The 24732-nt window shown below is 41.6% G+C and overlaps 1 protein-coding gene across 2 annotated transcripts in view; it reads left to right on the plus strand.

Annotated features, from left to right (window-relative positions):
* Positions 1 to 24732, plus strand: part of LINGO2 (leucine rich repeat and Ig domain containing 2) — a 2506396-nt gene that overhangs the window by 1941628 nt on the left and 540036 nt on the right. For both annotated transcript variants that reach the window (XM_069765264.1, XM_069765275.1), the window contains exon 7: positions 1159 to 1220. The gene's annotated coding sequence lies outside the window, so the exon portion shown is untranslated. The remainder of the gene's footprint in view (positions 1 to 1158; positions 1221 to 24732) is intronic.

Raw genomic sequence — 24732 nt, forward strand, 5'->3', positions numbered from 1 at the left:
TATTGCCGGCTAACCATCCTTCGTAGCAATAGTGCATTAGGCTTTATTAATCTAACATCTCGAAGACATACATCTTAACAATGGAGGCGCTCTCTCTAATCAAAATGTGCTAAGAGCATGAGAATTAATGTCTCATTTCGAAATACCACATTACGGACGGCTAGAAATGTTATCGAACTTAATACATGGAAAGGGGAAATTAAATATGGGGAAAAAAAACTCATCTGTGAGCCTGCATTTGCATTCGCCAGTATTCCAGGCACCGCTTTCAGACACCGTACATGTGACAGGCATACTAAGCCCATTTCACACAACACCATATCCATATGCAGTGCTTTGATCATCCTCTATAGCTTGGATACAAAGGCTTTTTAGCTGCAGGCCATAGTCTCAGGAATCGTTCTCTCGTAAGATATATTATAAATACCAGATTCTAAAAATCTTCACATTCATCCGCAGCTTACTCCTAAGCGAGCAGTATATGGAAATGCATATGCAAATTTGTTAAATCCACTGACAGGTAGGACGAAAGCGCAATGTTCTACTAAATGCCGATAAAATATTTAGGAATGATTAGCAAGAAGCGATCAATACAGCACAAGACAAGCGCAAAATAGGTGGGATGTAGTTTACGCCATGTTCAACGAGCCGTGTTTGCAGCTCTCAGAATAGGTTTCGTTAATCCATAGAATGAACCTATCATCTGCTCATATAGTATTTTTAGCCAACACCTGATAGACAGAACAGATCATCCACCATGAGATGGCTTCTAAAAATACAGTGAATGTATTTATCGTGCGGATCAGTGATACTTGACACCACAGGTGGGGTGAACTCACCCATGAATAAGTACAATTAGCAACTGACATGACAGCGGCTTTATTTCTGGGCACAGTAGGTGAACAACAGTCTTTTATTAATTACTGTTAATTTTTTGGTTCATTGACTTTCGTTCATATGAACGCTCAGAAGAATTGACAGACTTCTACCTATAAATGTATAAAATCTTGGCCACAGATCAATAAATTAGGCTGGATATGACACTTGGGTTTGTGTCTTAATTAGATGGCAGTTTTGACATATGCTTTATGTGGTGGTATATTGTTCGTGTTGTATATTATGACTTGTTTATGTGTTTTTTATTGTTTGCCTTTCCAGGTTGTTTATGCTGGCTGAACTGGGCGATTTACAGGAAGATCTTCACATTCCTCATAGACTAGGTGGGTGTTTTTTTTATAATTATGCTTAAATTCTGTTATTTGGATGCAGGATATATTCTTCATCTTAAGTCAGTCGCCAGTGAAACAGGAATTTACAAGATTTGCCAATTTCATTTATATTAGTAAGTAACCTAGAGAAAAGGTTGTAAAGTGATCATTAAGTTGCACTTTGCCTGAAATGTGGCAAGGTATTTCATTTGTATGGTCTGTGAATATATTCTGTAATAATACTATGAGGCTCCAGTATAACAACATACAAAAATAACAAGATACAACAGATTGTATATGTTTTAATGGCCTAGTTGTCAATCAAGTAACCTATTTTTCCCACTATGGATTCTATAATAAAGCAGTGATTTCGTTTGCTGTTCCTGCTTATGAAGGGTGCATACACACAGCTGTATTACTGCCGCGTTTGGTAATATGACTTTCATAGATATACATGGGGCTTTTTCTGTTCTCTGATTACCTCCGGTGGTGTTGAATCTGGCACATAAGAAATTGTAGCATGCCCCACGGCCTTATGTATGTCAGAAGGCACTTCTGCACACATCAGATATTAGATCACACAGATATCAGATTATGTTCTTGGTATAGTAAGACACCCCATCTGCACATGAGCCGTTAACGGTGGTACAGACCATATGACAACTACACTAAAGGCTCCTGTGTTTCGGAGAGTTGACTGAGATGACTGTTGACCGAATTACCTGCCGAAGCACCATTCAGTTGACAGTCATCTAATATCTATGGCTAGCTTAATAAATAGTTATATTACTGAATCATCAATAATTGAAGAAGATTTGCTTGGGAATAGGTCTCTAACATTGCAATTTTTTTGGTGCTTTAATGTATAAAATAGGAGGCTACTTTCAAATATCGTATTAAGTTACATAGTTACATAGTTACATAGTTATTAAGGTTGAAGGAAGACTATATGTCCATCTAGTTCAACCCATAGCCTAACCTAACATGCCCTAACATGTTGATCCAGAGGAAGGCAAAAAAACCCCATGTGCAAAGAGTAAGCTCCACATTGGGGAAAAAAATTCCTTCCCGACTCCACATACGGCAATCAGACTAGTTCCCTGGATCAACGCCCTATCAAGGAATCTAGTGTATATACCCTGTAACATTATACTTTTCCAGAAAGGTATCCAGTCCCCTCTTAAATTTAAGTAACGAATCACTCATTACAACATCACATGGCAGAGAGTTCCATAGTCTCACTGCTCTTACAGTAAAGAATCCATGTCTGTTATTATGCTTAAACCTTTTTTCCTCCAACCGCAGAGGATGCCCCCTTGTCCCTGTTTCAGGTCTATGATTAAAAAGATCATCAGAAAGGTCTTTGTACTGTCCCCTCATATATTTATACATTAAAATGAGATCACCCCTTAGTCTTCGTTTTTCCAAACTAAATAGCCCCAAGTGTAATAACCTATCTTGGTATTGCAGACCCCCCAGTCCTCTAATAACCTTGGTCGCTCTTCTCTGCACCCGCTCCAGTTCAGCTATGTCTTTCTTATACACCGGAGACCAGAACTGTGCACAGTATTCTAAGTGTGGTCGAACTAGTGACTTGTATAGAGGTAAAATTATATTCTCCTCATGAGCATCTATGCCTCTTTTAATGCATCCCATTATTTTATTTGCCTTTGTAGCAGCTGCCTGACACTGGCCACTGAATTTAAGTTTGTCATCCACCCATACACCCAGGTCTTTTTCATTGACGGTTTTGCCCAGAGTTTTAGAATTAAGCACATAATTATACATCTTATTACTTCTACCCAAGTGCATGACCTTACATTTATCCCCATTAAAGCTCATTTGCCATTTATCAGCCCAAGCTTCTAGTTTACATAAATCATCCTGTAGTATAAAATTGTCCTCCTCTGTATTGATTACCCTGCAGAGTTTAGTGTCATCTGCAAATATTGAAATTCTACTCTGAATGCCCCCTACAAGGTCATTAATAAATATGTTAAAAAGAAGAGGGCCCAATACTGACCCCTGTGGTACCCCACTGCTAACCGCTACCCAGTCCGAGTGTGCTCCATTAATAACCACCCTTTGTTTCCTATCCCTGAGCCAGCTCTCAACCCACTTGCACATATATTCCCCTATCCCCATTATTCTCATTTTATGTATCAACCTTTTGTGTGGCACCGTATCAAAAGCTTTTGAAAAGTCCATATACACTACATCCACTGGGTTCCCTTGGTCCAATCCGGAACTTACCTCTTCATAGAAACTGATCAAATTAGTCTGACATGAACGGTCCCTAGTAAACCCGTGCTGATACTGGGTCATGAGGTTATTCCTCTTCAGATACTCCAGTATAGCGTCCCTTAGAATGCCCTCCAGGATTTTACCCACAGTAGAGGTTAAGCTTACTGGCCTATAGTTTCCGAGTTCAGTTTTTGTTCCCTTTTTGAATATTGGCACCACATTTGCTATACGCCAGTCCTGTGGCACAAACCCTGTTATTATGGAGTCTTTAAAGATTAAAAATAATGGTCTATCAATGACTGTACTTAATTCCTGCAGTACTCGAGGGTGTATCCCATCCGGGCCCGGAGATTTGTCAATTTTAGTGATTTTTAGACGCCGCCGCATTAAGACAAATCTTACTGGTTTTTCTTATTATTTCTTAGAGAAAAGCCAACACTCCATACTTCTTGAGAAAACTCAGTTGTAATGTATCTTTATTCCATATTTGGTAAAACCACTGAACTCAGATTCTCAAACATCTGACGCATATTCAGCTATGAATAGCTGAAAAAGGAAGTTTCTTACGAAACGCGTCAGATGTTTGATGACCTGTGTCCATTGGTTTTTGGTTTTAGTACATACAGAATAAAGATACAATAAATACAGAGTTTTCTCAAGAAGGAAGGAGTGCTGGCTTTCCTGTTGCTTAAATATATTGACAAGCTATGCTCAAGCTGCCGAGCACCTTGGATGAACCTATTGCAGGTGTGGTGAGCTGTTGGTATTCTTATGTTTTTTTTCTTATGTGTTTCTTTGTCTCTCTATGGTTGCAGAGCTGAGGTGGTCTGTTCAGGCATAAATGTAATAACCAAGGGTCTTAGTTTAAACATTGTATTGTTTCCTTCGATGACAATTGACAAAAAATAATGCTATTTGTCTGACTGGCCAATAAATCTCTGCATCTGTATCCAGCATTAGAATAGTCAGTTTTATTAGCGGATATATAAGATATAGTAAAAACAATTTTCTTTGCTCTATATTTGTTTTTTATCTTTAAATGCCATTTCCAGATCTTGATGTCCATTTTTCATGTCCATTTTCTCCCTGTGTTCTTGAGTGATAGAACAAACATGTACCCATTATCATTTAAGGGGCTGTTCACATGTCCATATTTTTGTGGACCAAATGTCTGCAAATAAAAATGACACACAGATATATGTCCATTTTTAGTTTGACTTGTAGGCTATGTGCACACGTCAGGATTTCTTGCAGAAATTTCCTGAAGAAAACCGGAAATTTTCTGCAAGAAATCCGCATGCTTCTTTTCGTGTTTTTTTCCCGTTTTTTCCGCGTTTTTTTTTAGCATTTTGCAAGCGTAATTAGCTTGCAGAATGCTAAAGTTTTCCAAGCGATCTGTAGCATCGCTTGGAAAACTGACTGACAGGTTGGTCACACTTGTTAGTGCGTGACAAGTGTGACCAACTTTTTACTATAGATGCTGCCTATGCAGCATCAATACTAAAAAGATATAATGTTAAAAATAATAAAAAAATTAAAAAAAGGTTATACTCACCCTCTGATGGCCCCCGATCTCCTCAGCTGTTGCTATGTGTGTAGGACCTGCAATGACGTCATGGTCACATGACCGCGACGTCACGGTCACATGACCGCGACATCATCGCAGGCCCTTCACTCAGAGCATCTATAGGAACGGAAAAGAGAGCATGCACCGATGAGAGGCGGGAACACTCCGGGGCCATCAGAGGGTGAGTATATCACTATTTTTTATTTTAATTCTTTTTTTTTACCAATTATATGGTGCCCAGTCCGTGGAGGAGAGTCTCCTCTCCTCCACCCTGGGTACCAACCGCACATGATCTGCTTACTTCCCGCATGGTGTGCATAGCGCCATGCGGGAAGTATGCAGATCAACCGAAAAAAAGAATATGTGAGCGGGCACCACTGAAATAACGTCTATGATAGATGCCAGGTGCTACGTATGCGCTGATAAATACTTGTACAAAAAAAGAGAGAAAAGAAGAGCAATAAATGTGCACACTCAGCTGTTATTTAGAAAATGTGAACAATGCTTTATTGAGGCGGAAAAACACAGTGCCTATACATATAAAAACATTTAAAACAGCATGTAAAAACATACCCAAACATATCACTACCGTACCCTCTGGATAAAGGAGTACGGTCAAAAAGCAGACCCCATAGGGAGAAATAATCCCTCAAGACTAGATGGTGAGTATATAGAAAATATTTTTTAATAAATGGTGCACACAAAATGCTGTAGGGCATGAAAATCAAGGCTTCCCAATGGTAAAAGATATGATGAAATAAAGCGCTGTCACAGCTGGTGTTGGATTCACTAGATGGAAGCTAAGTTGACTCAGTGAGTAAAGCAAGAGCTATACAAAGCTGTGACACTGCTGGGAATTGCCCCGCCACAATGCCTACAGCATATCGTGTGCACAATGCTAGCAGCACAATAACAAAATAACAAAATGACAGCGTAAATAATAATGCTCACTAGTCTGAATGGGGCCCACTGGCTCCCAAGACTAAATGGTGAGTGTATAAGGAAAAAAACAAAAAAAAAACGTTGTAATAGACAGTGCACACAAAATGCTGCAAGGCATAAGGATCAGGGCTTTCCAATAGAGAAAATATAATAAAATAACACACTGCCACAGCTAGTAGATGATTCACTGAATGGAGGCTCAGCTGACTAAACAATGAAGCTGAAGTTTTAACAAAGCTGTGACACTGCTGGGAATAGCCCCGCCAGTATCGCTACTCACGGTAGCTTCGTCAGGGAAAGTCTTCCCCTGACGAAGCTACCGTGAGTAGCGATACGCGTAGGGAGCCAGTGAGCCCCATACAGACTAGTGAGTATCACCATTTATGCTGTCATTATGTTAATGTGCTGCTAGCATTGTGCACACGGTGTGCTGCAGGCACTCTGGCGGGGCTATTCCCAGCAGTGTCACAGCTTTGTTAAAACTTCAGCTTCATTGTTTAGTCAGCTGAGCCTCCATTCAGTGAATCATCTACTAGCTGTGGCAGTGTGTTATTTTATTATATTTTCTCTATTGGAAAGCCCTGATCCTTATGCCTTGCAGCATTTTGTGTGCACTGTCTATTACAACGTTTTTTTTTTGTTTTTTTCCTTATACACTCACCATTTAGTCTTGGGAGCCAGTGGGCCCCATTCAGACTAGTGAGCATTATTATTTACGCTGTCATTTTGTTATTTTGTTATTGTGCTGCTAGCATTGTGCACATGATATGCTGTAGGCATTGTGGCGGGGCAATTCCCAGCACTGTCACAGCTTTGTATAGCTCTTGCTTTACTCACTGAGTCAACTTAGCTTCCATCTAGTGAATCCAACATCAGCTGTGACAGCGCTTTATTTCATCATATCTTTTACCATTGGGAAGCCTTGATTTTCATGCCCTACAGCATTTTGTGTGCACCATTTATTAAAAAATATTTTAATAAATCTAGTCACCATCTAGTCTTGAGGGATTATTTCTCCCTATGGGGTCTGCTTTTTGACCGTACTCCTTTATCCAGAGGGTACGGTAGTGATATGTTTGGGTATGTTTTACATGCTGTTTTAAATGTTTTTATATGTATAGGCACTGTGTTTTTCCACCTCAATAAAGCATTGTTCACATTTTCTAAATAACAGCTGAGTGTGCACATTTATTGCGCTTCTTTTCTCTCTTTTTTTGTACAAGTATGCAGATCAATGCATTCCTAGGTGTGCGGAATCCCTGCAATTCCGCAAATTTATTGAACATGTTGCTTTTTTTTCTGCGATGCGATTTTTTCGCGGAAAAAAATGCAACATTTGCGCAAGAAATACAGAATGCACTGAAAATAATGGGAGGCATATGTAAGCGTTTTTTTCGCATTTTTATCAAGTTTTTATAGCAAAAAAACGCAAAAAAAACGCAAAAAATCCTGAACGTGTGCACCTACCCGTAGATCAACCCACCAATGCAAATCTATGGGTCCTTGAAAAACTTGCTCAATGATGGCATGCTAGGTGCATCCTCATGCCGTTCATTGCAAACAATGGTGAAATATGAATTCCAAGCACTGATTAAAATTAATCACATTTTCACATATGAGAAAAAATAAACATCTGAATATGGGCTTGCAGTCAGACCTGAATTCACAATCCTAAAAATGTTACAGTTGAGATCTGGATCTATTGTATACCCAAAGCTTAATCCGATGACTTGGTAATTGAGAATATCATCCATACAACAGACACTCTTATCTAATGTAGCAACAAAAACCTCTGGAAAATAAATGAAAATGCCTCTCTGGATTGGTGCAGTATAAAATACAATGTACATTTTATGGAGATTATATCATTATATAAATCTTAACAGGGCATTTACATTTAATATTAAAGTCAACTCTAACAAATCGCCCTGTGCTGCAAATGGTTATATTCCGCCTCTTATTTTCATACTTTCATCTTTTTTTAAAAAAAATATAGAATATTGATGGCATTTCCATAATTTGGAGACGTAGACAATGTTTTACTGTCTGTTAATTCATTATTATACTTTATTTGTTTATCAACGTTTTGATTAATCTGAGTTTCTGGAGCATGGAGTTCATTATTTATCCCTAAATGCGTTGAATCGCTTACTAATGAATTTCTCTGTTCTCGCTATTTTGTGAAGATCACAGTGTTTTTTTATGGGAAGTACAATGTGAAGCCGAGTAAACTTTTATCAGCGTGTACACGCTTTAAAGTGCATTCCAAATGGCTGCATGGTGCAGTTGTACTGTTCTCTGTGAATTTAATCACATTGGAGTTGCTGGCATGTAAATGCACGGACTGCAATTAGTGTCACTTTGTATCTCTGAAATTCGAATCTGGCGATGGGGCTTTTGGAATAAAAAAAGGTTTCGGATATTATCCAATGCTAGTATACAAGCTCACATAAGTGTTTCATCTGTTTAACAATCATCATTCTGGTTCAATCCTCCTGGCTATGCTGTTGGCAAGCCTGTTTAAATGTACTATCCAAGCCATTCTGGGACGGAACATCAATTGACTCAATTTAATAACCAAACAACTACTAATATACAGCGTTTAGTACTTTAGTATATACAAGAAGGTGGGCTTTGAAATTAGTGTAAACTTAATAAACATTGTTTTGCTTTCAAACTTTAAAATTCCAATTTTGGGGGGAATATCCTAAAATTTCTCTAGTTCAAGCTACTAAAGCTACAGATCTTGAATAAATGATTTCAAATGTTTTCTGTATGTATTAGCCCTAAAAAGTTCAGCATGACGTTTCTGGGATGGACATTGTTTTACACAACTGTTTTTTCTTGCCTCAGCAACTATATTTTTAGGTCATTTATTTCAACAAGAATGATTATTCTGAACATGGATTTTTTTGGCTGGTCATTTCCCCTAATCCATATCCAGCTTTATTTGGTGAAATTATTCTTTCTATGTTCTCAACACTGTCCTTAGAGAATGGAAAATCAACTGAGTAGCCAGAATTCCTATTTTAGAGAAATTATTATTATGATTAATGAAAATTTGCTATGTATCATTAGTTCTATGTATTCTCCATAGCATTTGTTCTGATTAATGGAAAAGCTTATGTAATTGAAGAAAATAAAAGATCTACAGTGGGGAAAATAAATATTTGATACACTGCCGATTTTACAAGTTTTCCCACCTACAAAGAATGGATATGTCTGTAATTTTTATCATGGGTACACTTCAACTGTGAGAGACAGAATCTAAAAATAAAAAAACAGAAAATCATATTGTGTGAATTTAACTTAACTGGCTGTGTGTTATGGGTCATTGTCATGCTGGAAGACAAAGCCACGACCGATTTTCAATGCTCTTACAGAGGAAGGGAGGTTGTTGGCCACAAATGCACGATATAGGACCCATCAATCCTCCCTTCAATATAGGGCAATCATCCTGCTCACTTTTCAGAAAGCACCTCCAAAAGTATAATGTTTCCCCTACCATGCTTTACAGTTGAGATGGTGTTCTTGGGTTTGTACTCATCCTTTCTCCAAACATGGCAAGTGCAATTGATACAAAAAAAATTCTATTTTGGTATCATCTGAACACATGACCTTCTCCCATGCCTCCTCTGGATCATCCAAATGTTTTTTGTCAAACTTCAAATGGGCCTGGACATTTGCTGGTGTGAGTAGGTGGATTTTGAATGCCCTACAGGATTTTAATCCATGACGGCACAGTATGTTACTAAAGGTAATGTTTGAAACTGTTGTCCCAGCTCTCTTCTGGCCATTGACCTGGTCATCCCATGTAGTTCTGAACTGATTGCTGACCTTTCACAGAAGCACTCTTAACCCACGAGGCAAAATCATGCATGGAGCCCCAGTTCAAGGAAGATTGACAGTCATCTTGTGTTTCTTCCATTTTCTATTAATTACTCCAACAGTTGTTGCCTTCTCACCAAGCTACTTGCCTATTGTCCTGTAGCCCATCCCAGATTTTGTCTCTGGTGCCCTTAGATAGCTCTTTGGTCTTGCCCATTGTGGATAGATTGGAGTGTGCTTGATTGAGTGAGTGGACTGTTGTCTTTTATACAGGTAATGAGTTCAAACAGTTACAATTAATAAACGTAATGAGTTCAGAGTAGGAGGACTTTTTAACCCCTTCCCGACCTTTGACGCCACGTAGGTGTCATGAAAGTCGGTGCCAATCCGACCTGTGATACCTGTGGCGTCATGGAAAGATCGCGTTCCTGCAGATCAGGTGAAAGGGTTATCTACAATTTCACCCGATCTGCAGGGACAGGGGGAGTGGTAGTTTAGCCCAGGGGGGGTGCTAAACCGCTGCGGATTTATGGCGGATTTACCGCGGTTTTTCTGCACATTTCACTGCAGTTTTACAACTGCGATTTTCTATTGGAGCAGTTGTAAAACCGCTGCGGAATCCGCAGAAAGAAGTGACATGCTGCGGAATGTAAACCCCTGCGTTTCCGTGCAGTTTTTCCGCAGCATGTGTACAGCGATTTTTGTTTCCCATAGGTTTACATTGAACTGTAAACTCATAGGAAACTGCTGCGGATCCGCAACATTTTCCGCAGCGTGTGCACATACCTTTAGAATTAGGCTATGTGCACACAGTGCGGATTTGGCTGCGGATCCGCAGCGGATTGGCCGCTGCGGATTCGCTGCAGTGTTCCATCAGGTTTACAGTACCATGTAAACCTATGTAAAACCAAATCCGCTGTGCCCATGGTGCGGAAAATACAGCGCGGAAACGCTGCTTTGTATTTTCCGCAGCATGTCAATTCTTTGTGCGGATTCCGCAGCGTTTTACACCTGCTCATCAATAGGAATCCACAGGTGAAATCTGCACAAAAAACAATGGAAATCCGTGGTAAATCTGCAGGTAAAACGCAGTGCCTTTTACCCGCGGATTTTTCAAAAATGGTGCGGAAAAATCTCAGACGAATCCGCAACGTGGGCACATAGCCTTAGGGTTAGGGTTGGAATAAGGGTTGTGGTTAGGGTTGTGATTAGGGTTATGGCTACAGTTGGGATTAGGGTTAGGGGTGTGTTGGGGTTAGTGTTGGAGGTAGAATTGAGGGGTTTCCACTGTTTAGGCACATCAGGGGTCTCCAAACGCAACATGGCACCACCATTGATTCCAGCCTATCTTGTATTCAAAAAGTCAAATGGTGCTCCCTCAATTCCGAGCCCTGACGTGTGCCCAATTAGTGGTTTACCCCCACAAATGGGGTATCAGTGTACTCAGGACAAACTGCGCAACAATTACTGGGGTCCAATTTCTCCTGTTACCCTTGTGAAAATAAAAAATTGCTTGCTAAAACATCATTTTTGAGGAAAGAAAAATGATTTTTTATTTTCACGGCTCTGCATTGTAAACGTCTGTGAAGCACTTGGGGGTTCAAAGTGCTCACCACATATCTAGATAAGTTCCTTGGGGGGTCTAGTTTCTAAAGTGGGGTCACTTGTGGGGGGTTTCTACTGTTTAGGCACACCAGGGGCTCTGCAAACGCAACGTGATGCCCGCAGACCATTCCATCAAAGTCTGCATTTCAAAAGTCACTACTAGTGTTGAGCGATACCGTCCGATACTTGAAAGTATCGGTATCGGATAGTATCGGCCGATACCCGAAAAATATCGGATATCGCCGATACCGATATCCGATACCAATACAAGTCAATGGGACATCAAGTATCGGAAGGTATTCTCATGGTTCCCAGGGTCTGAAGGAGAGGAAACTCTCCTTCAGGCCCTGGGATCCATAGGGATGTGTAAAATAAAGAATTAAAATAAAAAATATTGATATGTTCACCTCTCCGGCGGCCCCTGGACTTCACGCTGCTAACCGGGAGGCTTCTTTGTTTAAAAAGCGCGCCTTTCGGACCTGTGAATGACGTCCCGGCTTCTGATTGGTCGCGTGCCGCCCATGTGACCGGCACGCGACCAATCAGAGGCCGCGACGTCATTCGCAGGTCCTCAATTCCTAGAATTAGCAGTTTTGTGAATGAGAATGACGTCGCGGCTTCTGATTGGCCGCGTGCCGCCCATGTGACCGGCACGCGGCCAATCAGAAGCCACGACGTCATTCTCATTCACAAAACTGCTAATTCTAGGAATTGAGGACCTGCGAATGACGTCGCGGCCTCTGATTGGTCGCGTGCCGGTCACATGGGCGGCACGCGACCAATCAGAAGCCGGGACGTCATTCACAGGTCCGAAAGGCGCGCTTTTTAAACAAAGAAGTCTCCCGGTTAGCAGTGTGAAGTCCAGGGGCCGCCGGAGAGGTGAGCATATCAATATTTTTTATTTTAATTCTTTATTTTACACATCCCTATTGATTCGATACCGATACCCGATATCACAAAAATATCGGATCTCGGTATCGGAATTCCGATACCGCAAGTATCGGCCGATACCCGATACTTGCGGTATCGGAATGCTCAACACTAGTCACTACTTCCCTTCTGAGCCCCGACGTGTGCCCAAACAGTGGTTTACCCCTACACATGGGGTATCAGCGTACTCAGGAGAAATGGGACAACAACTTTTGGGGTCCAATATCTCCTGTAACTCTTGGGAAAATAAAAAATTCTGGGCTAAATAATTATTTTTGAGCAAAGAAAACGTATTTATTATTTTCACGGCTCTGCATTATAAACTTCTGTGAAGCACTTGGGGGTTCAAAGTGCTCACCACACATCTAGATAAGTTCCTTTCGGGGTCTAGTTTCCAAAATGGGGGCACTTGTGGGGGGTTTCTACTGTTTAGCCACATCAGGAGCTCTGCAAACGCAACGTGACGCCCGCAGAGCATTCCATCAAAGTATGCATTTCAAAATGTCACTACTTCACTTCCGAGCCCCGGCATGTGCCCAAACAGTAGTTTTCCCCCACATATGGGGTATCACCGTACTCAGGAGAAATTGGACAACAACGTTTGGGGTCACATTTCTCCTGTTACCCTTGGGAAAATAAAAAATTGCAGGCTAAAAGATTTTTGAGAAAATATATATATTTTTTTTTCATGGCTCTGCGTTATAAACTTCTGTGAAGCACTTGGGGGTTCAAAGTCCTCACCACACATCTAGATTAGTTCCTTTGGGGGGTCTAGTTTCCAAAATGGGGTCATTTGTGGGGGATCTCCAATGTTTAGGCACACAGGGGCTCTCCAAACGTGACATGGTGTCCGCTAATGATTGGAGCTAATTTTCCATTTACAAAGCCAAATGGCGTGCCTTCCCTTCCGAGCCCTGCCGTGTGCCCAAACAGTGGTTTACCCCTACATATGGGGTATCAGCGTACTCAGGACAAACTGGACAACACAATTTGTGGTCCAATTTCTCCTATTACCCTTGGCAAAATAGGAAATTCCAGGCTAAAAAATCATTTTTGAGGAAAGAAAAATTATTTTTTATTTTCATGGCTCTGCGTTATAAACTTCTGTGAAGCACCTGGGGGTTTAAAGTGCTCAATATGCATCTAGATAAGTTTCTTGGGGGGTCTAGTTTCCCAAATGGGGTCACTTGTGGGGGAGCTCCAATGTTTAGGCACACAGGGGCTCTCCAAATGCGACATGGTGTCCGCTAACAATTGGAGCTAATTTTCCATTCAAAAAGTCAAATGGCGCGCCTTCCCTTCCGAGCCCTGCCGTATGCCCAAACAGTGGTTTACCCCCACATATGAGGTATTGGCGTACTCGGGAGAAATTGCCCAACAAATTTTAGGATCCAATTTATCCTGTTGCCCATGTGAAAATGAAAAAATTGAGGCTAAAAGAATTTTTTTGTGAAAAAAAAGTACTTTTTCATTTTTACGGATCAATTTGTGAAGCACCTGGGGGTTCAAAGTGCTCACTATGCATCTAGATAAGTTCCTTGGGGTGTCTAGTTTCCAAAATGGGGTCACTTGTGGGGGAGCTCCAATTTTTAGGCACACGGGGGCTCTCCAAACGTGACATGGTGTCCGCTAAAGAGTGGAGCCAATTTTTCATTCAAAAAGTCAAATGGCGCTCTTTACCTTCCAAGCCCTGCCGTGCGCCCAAACAGTGGTTTACCCCCACATATGAGGTATCAGCGTACTCAGGACAAATTGGACAAGTTTCGTTGTTCATTTTCTCCTTTTACCATTGGGAAAATTAAAAAAATTGTTGCCAAATGATAATTTTTGTGACTAAAAAGTTAAATGTTCATTTTTTCATTCCATGTTGCTTCTGCTGCTGTGAAGCACCTGAAGGGTTAATAAACTTCTTGAATGTGGTTTTGAGCACCTTGAGGGGTGCATTTTTTAGAATGGTGTCACTTTTGGGTATTTTCAGCCATATACACTCCTCAAACTGACTTCAAATGTGAGGTGGTCCCTAAAAAAAATGGTTTTGTAAATTTCGTTGTAAAAATGAGAAATCGCTGGTCAAATTTTAACCCTTATAACTTCCTAGCAAAAAAATATTTTGTTTCCAAAATTGTGCTGATGTAAAGTATACATGTGGGAAATGTTATTTATTAACTATTTTGTGTCACATAACTCTCTGGTTTAACAGAATAAAAATTCAAAATGTGAAAATTGCAAAATTTTCAAAATTTTTGTTAAATTTCCATTTTTATCACAAGTAAACGCAGAATTTATTGACCTAATTTTACCACTAACATGAAGCCCAATATGTCATGAAAAAACAATCTCAGAACCGCTAGGATCCGTTGAAGCGTTCCTGAGTTATTACCTCATAAAGGGACACTGGTCAGAATTGCAAAAAACGGCCAGGTCATTAAGGTCAAAATAGGCTGGGTCATGAAGGGGTTAAAGAAAAACTAACAAGTCAGTGAGAGAAAGAATTCTTGCTGGTTGGTAGGTGATCAAATACTTATTTTTTGCAATAAAATGCAATTGAAATATTTAAAAATCATACAATGTGATTTTCTGGTTTTTATTTTTAGATTCTGTCTCTCACAGTTGACGTGTACCTACGATCAAAATTACAGACCTCTCCTTTCTTCGTAGGAGGGAAAAATTGCAAAATCGGCAGTGTATCAAATACTTATATTCTACACTGTACATTACGTTCTTATCTACATATCCTCCAAGCCAGCATGTAGCAAAAGAACCTTTGACTCTTATTACATTCCTTCCACCCTGTGGCATGTCTCACTTTGCCTTCAAAATACAGACCCTGCAGTCTTACATGTTCTTTAAATATTTTTGAGCAGTTATAGCATGGTCTCACTGATCCCAAGAACTGGCTTTCTGAGGATCCCCATGTGAATAGAGTGATGGTCTATCATGGGCACTGCAACTTCATTCATCGTTTATTTTTGTAGGAGTGCCAAAAACACCCGATAGGAAATAACTTTCAAACTTGAAAATATCATTTTAATGTTTTAACTCATAAAAATAACCCATTATTAAAAGAAAATTGGCACAATCAAAAACTAATCAACATGATGAGGTGTCTGCCTTCTTGATGCACCTACTCCTCACTTGCTGGGCTCAGCAATGTAATGTTGTCTGCCTTGATATGACTGCACAGAGATGCCACTGTTGCAGTTGTGATAACAAAGACCGTAGAGAGCTGGAGAGAAGCATTGATTGATTAATAATCCATAAGTAAAGTTTATTTTGTAATTTATAAGTGGTTTAAAATTTAGACTATTAAAGTTATTATGAAGACTATTAAGAAAACATTTTTTGTAAATATATTCCAGTTTTAGTGAGAAAAATCTGGAAACCAATGCAGTAAGGACATTAAAGGGAATCTGTCACACCCTAAGATGCTTTTAAGATATTACTATGGGCATACAGGTAACAGAATGGATCAAATAGTCTTACCTGTTTGCCTCATAGTTGCTGGTCTTGTTGTTAAGAAATTTAGTTTGATCTTTTATGTTAATGATTTCTTCCAGGCTTCGGTGTGTACGGTGCCTGAAAGAAATCTCGGCCTCCATTCTTCAATATGGTACCACCCCCTCCCATGCACGTCACACTACCCTGTGTATGCTGCTGTGGAGCCATAATCTAGTGCTTGCGCCCTACACTCATACCATTATCCGTACCTTATCTGCCCTTCTATGGGCAGTGTCTTCTTCGCAGGCACCAGCGAGTCACTGCTCCAGAAAATCTCCAGAAAATCCCTGATCATCTGCAGCAATTGTGCTACATATGCGTACCACACGCTATAGCTTTCCTGTGGATTTTCTGTGTAGGTTTGAAGGCAGAATCTCTGCAGCACATCACAGTAACCGACAAGGTATTGAGATTTTAAACATCTCATTTAAACACTGAAGAAAAAAAAATGACCTGGGGTGCAGATTTTAGATCCACAGTATGTCAGTTTATGCTAGGGATTTAATAAGCAGAAGATTTCACCTTTCGCAATGCAAAGGGTGAAATTGCAAAGACGTGCCAAAATCCACAACAAATTCATATATAACACAAATCTGCAGTTTAAAATCCTCAGCTTAGAATGTTTTTGTGTGAACACATACACCAAGGATACCAGAGGATAGTCCATGGATCTTTAGCAGCATGTCGGCAGCTAATCCACCCCATATACACAGCAAAAACTGCACGAAATATACATACAGATTTTGTTACCTACCACCATAGCATGTTATAGCCAATAGGTTAGTGACTGCTACATCTGTATGTTACACATAGATTTTGCTATGTATTTGCCACAAACTTTGCCCCTATGCATCGCAGCAGAAAGAAACATACTAAATTCACAATTGACATTTAGCACATTTTCGAATCTACACCTAGATATCTACATGGAGAAAATTATGTAGTTGAGAAATTAGTAGTCATAATGATATTTTAACTCAATCTGAGGAATGATCAAATAGACTAATGACTTGGTGTATAAAAGTCATTCACAGTATACAGCCTTTAACATGTCTGCATAGAGGGGTCACAGGTCAATGCTTCAGGGGAGACATAAAAGAGATCAGGAAATGAGGTTTGTGTTTTTGATTCATCATAGTCCAATGATCCTATACATTAGAAAGGTAATTTGCAGACATTGATGGTGGATGGTGACCTGAATATAATGGAAGTAGTGACTCAAAAACCTATAATTTCACATGAAAGGCACAGAAATGTTAAAGATAATCTGATTAGGGGTAAATTTAAAAAGACTTGGGAAGTGGTTAGATCGGTCACCATTACATGAAAATTTTTGTTGGTATCAAGCAATTGGTCTTCATGTTGGCCATAATTAAAGAAAATGAATGAAAAACTTATTTCCAAACATACACACCTATCCTCAAAAAGCCCTCCCTTGACTCATCCTCTGTATCTAGCCATCGCCTCATATCACTTCTCCCCTATGCCTTAAAACTACTGGAGCAAAACGTCCATCTTGAACTGTCCTCCCACATCTCTTCCTGATCCCTCTTCGACCACTTATAATCTGGCCACATCACTCCACTGAAAGTGCCCTAACTAAAGTCACCAATAACCTATTAACTGCCAAAGCCAAGTGGCAAAACTCTGTCCTCCTCCTCCTAGACCTGTCCTCTGCCTTTGACAAAGTGGACCATTCCCTACTATTACAGACCCTCTCATCTCTTGGCATCACTGACTTGGCCCTATCATGGATTTCGTCGTACCTAACAGACCGGACTTTCAGCATCTCCCACCCGCACACCACCTCCTCACCTCGCCCCTATCATTCAGAGTCCCGCAAGGTTCAGTCCTAGGTTTGCTCTTCTCCATCTATACCTTTGGCCTTGGACAGCTCATAGAGTCCCATGGTTTTCAGCATCATCTCTATGCTGAAGAGACACAGATCTACATCTCTGGGCCAGATATCATCATCCTACTAACCAGAATCCCACAATGTCTGTCTATTTCATCCTTCTTCTAAATTAGATTTCTAAAACTTAATATGGACAAAACAGAATTCATCATCTTTCCCCCATCTCACTTGACTCCCACAACAGACCTATCCATTAAAGTAAATGGCTGCCCACTCTCCCCAGTCCCATAAGCTAGCTGCCTCAGGGTAATCCTTGACACTGATCTCTCCTTCAAGCCACATATCCAAACCCTTTCCACTTCCTGCTGATTCCAACTAAAAAATATTTCCCGGATCCATACATTCCACAACCAAGAATCTGCAAAAACCATAGTCCATGCCCTCATCATCTCCCGCCTTGACTCCTGCTCCGTGGCCTCCCCTCTAACACTCTTACACCCCTCCAATCTATTCTAAACTCTGCTGCTCGACTAATCCACCTGTCCCCCAGCCTTTTTACCATCTGTCAATCCCTGCACTGGCTCCCCATTACCCAACGACTCCAGTTCAAAACCCTAACCATGACATACAAAACCATCCACAACCTGTCTCCTCCATACATCTGTTAACTAATCTCACGGTACTTACCTGCATGCAACCTCTGATCCTCACAAGATCTCCTACTCTACTCCCCTCTTATCTTCTCTTCCCACAATTGCATGCAAGATTTCTCCCACGCATCCCCCATACTCTGGAACTCTCTACCCCAACATATTAGACTCTCCCCTACCGTGGAAACCTTCAAAAAGAACCTGAAGACCCACCTCTTCCGACAAGCCTACAACCTGCAGTAACCACCGATGGACCAAACCGCTGCACAACCAGCTCCACCCTCGCCTACTGTATTCTCACCCATTCCTTGTAGATTGTGAGCCATCGCGGGCAGGGTCCTGTATCCTTATGTAACAGTTGTGACTTTTATTGATTAAGATTATTGTACCGGTTTTTATTATGTATTCCCCTCATCACATGTAAAGTGCTAAGGAATAAATGGCGCTCTAATAATAAATAATAATAATACAAGGATCTTTTCCCTACAGACATGGAAAGGGGGAAAGACAAAGGCCTGCAGGCATTCTTAAGGTGTTGTTATTCATAAGAGTAAGAAGGTTTAATTTAAGATTTAAGCTTGCATTCAAAAATTTCATTTTTTTCCTGCAATCGCAATAAAAATGGCAACATATTTGCTATCATTTTGAAAAATCATGACAAAACTAAGTGTTTTTTTGTGAAGGTGGCCACAACTTATGAGCAAAAAAAAGTAGATGATCATAAAAGAATTCTGCAACATAAAAAAGCAACATGGATATTGAAAACAACAACTACATGACTTCAAGGCTTAAGCAATAGTAATAAACTAGGTGTCTTTTTTGTAATTTATGTAAGTTAGTCTATTACTTTGTGTATTATTAATCTGTAATAGTTTATTTAAAGGGAACCTGTCACCCCCAAAATCGAAGATGAGCTAAGCCCACCGGCATCAGGGGCTTATCTACAGCATTCTGCAATGCTGTAGATAAGCCCCCGTTGTAACCTGAAAGATGAATAAAAAGAGGTTAGATTATACTCACTCAGGGGCGGTCCCACTGCGGTCCTGGTCCAATGGGCGTATCGGTCCGGGGCCTCCCATCTTCTTACGATGACGTCCTCTTCTTGTCTTCACGCTGCGGCTCTGGCGCAGGCGTACTTTGTCTGACCTTTCCCCGCGCCTGCGCACTGCAGTAATTTGATCTGCCCTCAACAGGGCAAATAAAGTACGCCTGCCCTGGAGCCGCAGCATGAAGACAAGAAGAGGACGTCATCGTAAGAAGATGGGAGGCCCCGGACCGGACCGCGATGCCCATTGGATCGGACCGCTCCCCAAGGTGAGTATAATCTAATCTCTTTTTCTCATCTTTCAGGATACATTGGGGGCTTATCTACAGCATTAAAGAATGCTGTAGATAAGCCTCTGATTCCAGTGGGCTTAGCTCATCTTCGATTTTGGGGGTGACAGGTTCCCTTTAAAAGGGTTGTCCAGGCCTAACATATTAATCACATATCAAATTTGTGATGTTCCCAAGCTGTTATTTGCTCCTAGTGGATCTGTATATTGCTCAGTGACTACTCCATGATACTACACCTTATCTCCTATTCAAGTGAATGGAAGATAATGTACAATACCCAGGAGTGCCCACTGAACAATCTTCAGAGTCAAGCTGCTTTGGCTACACACATTATCAACATTTGACCACCACCAAAGTAGATAATAGCTGATTGTTGGGAGTTCTGTGTGTCTAGATATCTGTTGCATCCCTATCTGGTCGTGCTTTAACCCCTTAGTGACAGAGCCAATTTGGTACTTAATGACCAGGCCAATTTTTGCAATTCTGACCACTGTCACTTTGAGGTTATAACTCTGGAACGCTTCAACGGATCCCGCTGATTCTGAGATTATTTTTTCATGACATATTGTACTTCATGTTAGTGGTAACATTTCTTCGATATTACTTGCGATTATTTATGAAAAAAACGGAAATATGGCGAAAATTTTTACAATTTTGCAGTTTTCAAACTTTGTATTTTTATGCCCTTAAATCAGAGAGATATGTCATAAAAAATAGTTAATAAATAACATTTCCCACATGTCTACTTTACATCAGCACAATTTTGGAAACAAAATTTTTTTTTTTTAGGGAGTTATAAGGGTTAAAAGTTGACCAGCAATTTCTCATTTTTACAACACCATTTTTTTTTAGGGACCACATCACATTTGAAGTCATTTTGAGGGGTCTATATGATAGAAAATAATGAAGTGTGACACCATTCTAAAAACTACACCCCTCAAGGTTCTCAAAACCACATTCAAGAAGTTTATTAACCCTTTATGTGCTTCACAGGAACTGAAACAATGTGGAAGGAAAAAATGAACATTTAACTTTTTTTTGCAAACATCTTAATTCAGAACCATTTTTTTTATTTTCACAAGATCTGGGGATTTATTATGATGGAATATAGGCTGAACTGGATGGACAAATGTCTTTTTTCGGCCTTACTAACTATGTTACTATGTTACTATGTTACAAGTGTAAAAACAGAAATGTAACCATAAATTTTGTTATGCAATTTCTCCTGAATACGCCAATACCCCATATGTGGGGGTAAACCACTGTTAGGGCGCACCGCAGAACTTAGAAGTGAAGGAGCGCCGTTTGACTTTTTCAATGCAGAATTGGCTGGAATTGAGATCGGACACCATGTCACATTTAGAGAGCCCCTGATGTACCTAAACAGTGGAAACTCCCCACAAGTGACACCATTTTGGAAACTAGACCCCTTAAGGAACTTATCTAGATGTGTGGTGAGCACTTTGAACCCCCAAGTGCTTCACAGAAGTTTATAACGTAGAGCCGTGAAAATAAAAAATCGCTTTTGTTTACACAAAAATGATATTTTTGCCCACAAATTCTTATTTTCACAAGGGTAACAGGAGAAATTAGACCACAAAAGTTGTTGTGCAATTTCTCCTGAGTACGCTGATACCCAATATGTGGGGGTAAACCACTGTTAGGGCGCACCGCAGAGCTTGGAAGAGAAGGAGTGCCGTTTTACTTTTTCAATGTAGAATTGGCTGGAATTGAGATTGGACGCCATGTCGCGTTTGGAGAGCCCCTGATGTGCCTAAACAGTGGAAACCTCCCACAAGTGACACCATTTTGGAAACTAGACCCCTTAAGGAACTTATCTAGATGTGTGGCGAGCACTTTGAACCCCCATGTGCTTCACAGAAGTTTATAACGTAGAGCCGTGAAAAAAAAAATTGCATTTTTTCTACAAAAATGATCTTTTTGCCCACAAATTTTTATTTTCACAAGGGTAACAGGAGAAATTAGACCACAAAAGTTGTTGTGCAATTTCTCCTGAGTACGTCGATACCCAATATGTGGGGGTAAACCACTGTTTGGGCGCACGGCAGAGCTCGGAAGGGAAGGAGCGCCTTTTTGGAATGCAGACTTTGATAGAATGGTCTGTGGGCATTATGTTGCGATTGCAGAGCCCCTGATGTACCTAAACTGTAGTAACCCCCCACAAGTGACCCCATTTTGGAAACTAGACCCCCCAAGGAACTTATCTAGATGTGTGGTGAGAACTTTGAATGCCCAAGTGCTTCACAGAAGTTTAGAATGCAGAGTCGTGAAAATAAAAAATATATTTTTTTTCACAAAAAAGATTTTGTAGCCCCCAAGTTTTTATTTTCACAAGGGTAACAAGAGAAATTGGACCCCAGAAGTTGTTGTCCAATTTATCCCGAGTACGCTGATGCCCCATATGTGGGGGTAACCCACTGTTTGGGCGCACGGCAGAGCTCAGAAGGGAGGGAGCACCATTTGACTTTTTGAGCGCAAAATTGGCTGTCGTGTTTGGAGACCCCCTGATGTACCTAAACAGTGGAAACCCCCCAATTCTAGCTCCAACCCTAACCCCAACACACCCCTAACCCTAATCCCAACCTCATCCATAATCCTAATCACTAACCCTAACCATAATCACAACCCTTACCCCAAAACAACCCTAATGTCAACCCTAACCATAACCCTAATCAAAACCCTAAATCCAACACACCCCTAATCCTAATCTAAACCCTAACCTCAAACCTAACCCTAATCCCAATACACCCCTAATCACAACCCTAACCTTAACCCTAATCCCAAACCTAACCCTAATCCCAAGCGTAACCCTAATGCCAAGCGTAACCCTAATACGAACCCTAATCCAAACCCTAACCCTAATCCCAGCTCTAACCCTAACTTTAGCCGCAACCCTAGCCCTAACTTTAGCCCCAACCCTAACCCTAGCCCTAGGGCTACTTTCACACTTGCGTCGTTTGGCATTCCGTCGCAATCCGTCATTTTGGACAAGAAACGGATCCTGCAAATGTGCCCGCAGGATGCGTTTTTTGCCCATAGACTTGTATTGCCCACGGATCGTGACGGATGGCCACACGTCGCGTCCGTCGTGCACTGGATCAGTTGTGTTTTGGCGGAGCGTCGGCACAAAAAAACGTTCAATGAAACGTTTTTTTGTACGTCGCATCCGCCATTTCTGACCGCGCATGCGTGGCCGTAACTCCGCCCCCTCCTCCCCAGGACATAGATTGGGCAGCGGATGTGTTGAAAAACTACAGCTGCTGCCCACGTTGTGCACAATTTTCACAACATGCGTCGGTATGTCGGGCCAACGCATTGCGACGGCCCCGTACCGACGTAAGTGTGAAAGAAGCCTAACCCTAAGTTTAGCCCCAACCCTAACCCTAAATTTAGCCCCAACCCTAACCCTAAATTTAGCCCCAACCCTAGCCCTACCCCTAACCTAACCCTACCCCTACCCCTAACCTAACCCTACCCCTAACCCTACCCCTAACCCTACCCCTAACCTAACCCTAACCTAACCCTACCCCTAACCCTACCCCTAACCCTAACCCTACCCCTAACCCTAACCCTACCCCTAACCTAACCCTACACCTAACCCTAACCCTACCCCTAACCCTACCCCTAACCTAACCCTAACCTAACCCTAACCCTAACCTAACCCTACCCCTAACCTAACCCTACCCCTAACCCTACCCCTAACCTAACCCTACCCCTAACCCTACCCCTAACCCTACCCCTAACCTAACCCTAACCCTACCCCTAACCCTAACCCTACCCCTAACCCTAACCTAACCCTACCCCTAACCCTAACCTAACCCTACCCCTAACCTAACCCTAACCTAACCCTACCCCTAACCCTAACCCTACCCCTAACCCTACCCCTAATTTTAGCCCCAACTGCTGTTCTCCTGCCGGCCGGCAGATGGAGACAGATGGCGGGCGCACTGGGCATGCGTCCGCCATGTTCTGCTGCCGGCGGCCAGGAGGAGCAGCAAGAGGATCCAGGGACCTAGGTGAGTATGCTAGGGTCCCCGAATCCCCCTATTTCTCTGTCCTCTGATGTGCGATCACATCAGAGGACAGAGAATTACACTTTACTTTTTTTTTTTTTTGCGGTCGCCGGTAAACAGTTAATTACCGGCGATCGCAAAACAGGGGTCGGTAATACCGACCCCGATCGTGCTCTTTGGGGTCTCGGCTACCCCCGGCAGCCGAGACCCCAAAGATTCTCCCGGTGCCGGCCGGCGGGCGCACTGCGCATGTGCCCGCCATTGTGAAGATGGCGGCGCCCACCGGGAGACACGAGGAGCATCGGGGGAGCTAGGTGAGTATTGGGGGGCCTCCTGGGACCCCTTTTCTCTGTCCTCCGATGTGCGATCACATCGGAGGACAGAGAAATTAAAAAGAGATCGCTTTTTTTTTTTTTTTGCGATCGCCGGTAAACGGTTAATTACCGGCGATCGCAAATGCGGGGTGGGTTAAAAACCCCCCGAATCATGTTCTCTGGGGTCTCGGCTACCCTCGGCAGCCGAGACCCCGGAGAAAATCGGCCTCTGGGGGGCGCTATGGACTTTTTCCACAGCGCCGTTAATTAACGGCGCTGTGGTTTAAGTACCCTTAGCGGCCGCCGTTAAAAGGCGTATCGGCGGTCGCTAAGGGGTTAATGATGTTTTTTTCTGTTACCAAGTACCACTATTTTAACTCTGTGGACAGCACTGGTAATAGAGGAGATGTCATAATAACCAAATATCATATGTCCAGAATGGTGGTGGGGTTGGGATCTGTGTTGCAACCTAGCCAACCAGAATGTGTGTGTGGTGTGTGTACAGTTTTAAATGTGTGTCCAGCAGTTCAAAAGGTGTAATAAGCGCGCTGTGGCTAATGGAGCAGTACCACACCCTACTTAAACTCCAAGCATGGTTTGGTAGGTATTTTTAAAAGTCCGTAAAAACGGCAAAATAGTCTGAAAACATTACTCCCAGATACCATATGGGAATCAGAAAGGCATACAGGCATCTTCTCCATGCTGTTCCCATTTAGTTTTAG

This window comes from Ranitomeya imitator, chromosome 1 (genome assembly GCF_032444005.1).
Source record: "Ranitomeya imitator isolate aRanImi1 chromosome 1, aRanImi1.pri, whole genome shotgun sequence".
NCBI classification, from domain to species: domain Eukaryota; kingdom Metazoa; phylum Chordata; class Amphibia; order Anura; family Dendrobatidae; genus Ranitomeya; species Ranitomeya imitator.